This window comes from Megascapheus bottae, chromosome 1 (assembly GCF_031878675.1).
Source record: "Megascapheus bottae isolate mThoBot1 chromosome 1, mThoBot2.hap1, whole genome shotgun sequence".
NCBI lineage: Eukaryota > Metazoa > Chordata > Mammalia > Rodentia > Geomyidae > Megascapheus > Megascapheus bottae.
In genome coordinates this window covers 38,120,918-38,124,057 of record NC_143509.1, presented here as the reverse complement: position 1 = coordinate 38,124,057, position 3,140 = coordinate 38,120,918, and the positions used below count along the sequence as shown (strand labels likewise).

Below are 3,140 nucleotides of genomic sequence, written 5' to 3'. Positions count from 1 at the left end.
TAGGATAATGTAGAGAATGATTTAATAACTCACTTGTAAGGGAATTGTAACAATATCAGAATTTCCACCTTTGCAAATAAGCCTGCTTTAGGTTTGTTTTAATCTGATTCAAAGAGCAAGAAGCATTAAAGGGAGCCCAAACTCCTATTTCAATAAGCCAGTAGTAATTAGAATGAGAAACAAAAACACCTAATGTACTACTATAGAAGGTACTTATCAGTGCAAAGAATTAACATACTACATGCCCACAGTAAGTTGGACCAGGAGATAAAAATACCTAGTAAGTAACAGAGCCTAAGTAACAGAGCCTAAGAGACCTTAACAGAAGGAGGTTCAGAAGAGGCCATCCTGACATCCTTCCTGCCCTCTTGACTGCTGTGGCCATGGCAGCAACAGAAAATTAACGCTTGCAGTCGTAGGTGCAAGTATACCATTTGTGTTTGTCTGAATTCTTATGTCTGTGCTGTGGTAAAATAGAATAGTGTTGTCAGTCTTGTGGTGTCATCTGCACACACTTTATACCACCATAACTATCTTCATAATATTCTCCTCTAACACAGCATTATTGACCAACCATTCCTAGTATACCTGTACTTACAACTAACATAGTAACTATATAAGTTCTAATAGCCACTAACTATATAATTTCTAATAACAATAACTTTATAATAATCCAACTAAATGTAGCTTGTATTGAAATCACTAGGAAAGTCACCAATGAGGACTATAATATAATAGCCTTTTGAACCTGATTATCAGGGGTTCCTTCATCTTACCAAAGACTTCTGCAGTCAAATGACATATCCTGTTAATGAAAAGCATTGTCAGACACATATGCTTTACTTAGACCTCATATCATGAATCAGCAATTAAAACACCACACATATTCTAATAGAATTAAATTCAGCTTGCTGGTAATTATGACAATGATTTGCAAGAGTAGCATGGTTGCTTATGCATCTAATTGGATATACTTCTATACAGAAACAAATCAGGAATGTTGAAGAAACATAGAATAGTGCATTAAAAAAGCAATACTGACTTTTCTTAGCTTTCAAATTGTATATTTTCAGTCTTACATAGTGATTTGGACCATTCAAATTAATTTAATGCCTATAGCCTAATGTGTAACTTTACTATATCTCTGTTTTGAGAATGATAAAAAGAATGAGCATGAAGAACCTTATATAGCCACAACCTAACTTGCATGAACGATACTACATACTTTTTTACAAAGGACTAACTGACTGCATGAGTTTTATATCGACCATAAAAGTAGGATAGATTTATAGGAATATGAGCATTATAATACTGAGAATTAAACTCATACTGTGGTAACAAAAATGATACCTAAACCAAATTCAAATGGTGGTGTATATATTTTCCAACCTGCAGAAGAATACACACCTTTGTCATTTGGCTACATAGCATGGAGTCTGGTATAGATACCACCTAAGTTTAATAATTTTACATCTTTTTATAACTTACTGCAAATGATTTTCTCTGTGACACATAATTAAGACTGCATTGAAAGCACTCAATTTATTACTTGACACTTGAAAATTTTTGTAAAGTCAGTGCATATTAATACCTAGACAAGAATTATAGGATTCTGATGATGCTACATCTGCAAGAAAACATTGACATAATCAGAAATTGAGACATGAAAACCTCGAACAGTAGATAAATCATCAGAATTTATGGAACCATAACAGATAAATATGAGATAATTCGAAGAAATGGGCAAATATGTAGCTATACACAGTGTTCGTATTTTTAAAACTATATATGTTCTCATAGTAGAAAACTTTTTTTGCACTAGGCAGAGCAACCCAAGCCTGATCTCTCTTTTTTTTTTAACACTCTGTCCTTAATGCATGAGTAAAAGAATTGATAAATTTAAGGGCTTTTTGTTGTTGTTGTTTTGGAACTCTACATGATCAGTGGAGTTTCTCTTGTAATGTACTACAGAAATGGTCCCTGAAAGTACAGTCTTAAGAAGTTTTAATTTAGCAGTTGTATTATCCAGGTGCAGATGACAAAGGAGCACACTTAAAAGTCTCTCATAAGTCAAAAGCATCACCATCATAATCCAAGTAAAGTTGCTTGACAGAGGCTCAAAAATTCTCCCCTTTGTTTACTATTCACAGAATCTTCAGTGAGACTTCAGTAAGGTGGAGGGAGTCCTATTCAACTATTGTGGAACAAAGTTCAAAGAATACAGATTTAAATCCCTTCTAAATAACTAGATGGATTTTTGCACTAAGCCCATTGGCTCCTAAGATGACAGCTCTAATTTGCATGTACATTTTCTGGTCTAGTTTTTATTTTAAGTCTTATCATCTCATAATAGCATGCATATCTCTCAAAGTTGCTTTTCTCATTTTTTAAGCACAGCTCAAGGAGGCTGTATACTTATTAAAAGTGTAAGTTATTGAAAATGAATGTGCAATAATGACTTAAATGATTGGTGACCTACAAAGTTGATGTACTCCCTTTTTTAAAGAACTTTTTACCTTAGTGCCTAATAAGGCACTTTGAAGATTTTACTCAATTAACAAAATTAAGATACAAAAATATTCATGTTTGACTAGGTACCATAATGCTTGAAATCATGTTGAGACAGAGTTGTCTACTGACTTGGCAAGAATTAACTACCTGTTTTATCATAGTATTATTTTCCAAAATAGGGTGTGTAAGTTGAACTAGAACCAATCATGGAGACCAGCTGTCAGCTGTCAAAAATATGCAAGTAACTGGGGTCAGATTAAGTTTACACCTCACACAAAAATAAGCATTAAAATGCATACTGATTGGTGTTTAAGACTGTGAATTTAAGAGTTACACATGAGTGTTAAGTTCATTAGCAGGACAAAAATCCCTCTTGAATAGTGAAGGCTCAGTTCATGAAGGTATCTATATTAGTTGTTAGGGCTTCCATAACACATTAGTCTGGATTGGGTGAGAAAAATACAGAAAATTATTTTCTCTGGAATCTGATTTTTCGATTGAAGACATCCCTTCTCTCCACATTAATATAGCTTTCATTTTGTACCCATTTGACCACATTTCCTTTTATTGGGGCACATGGTTAATATTGTACTAGGGTGCATCCTAATTAACCTCATTTTACTTATACT

The 3,140-nt window shown here is 33.5% G+C and overlaps 1 pseudogene; it reads right to left on the bottom strand.

The window, feature by feature from the left end:
* Positions 1-1,920: 1,920 nt before the first annotated feature.
* LOC150068957 (small nucleolar RNA U3) lies at positions 1,921-1,996 on the bottom strand (annotated as a pseudogene).
* Between the last annotated feature and the right edge of the window lie 1,144 nt (positions 1,997-3,140).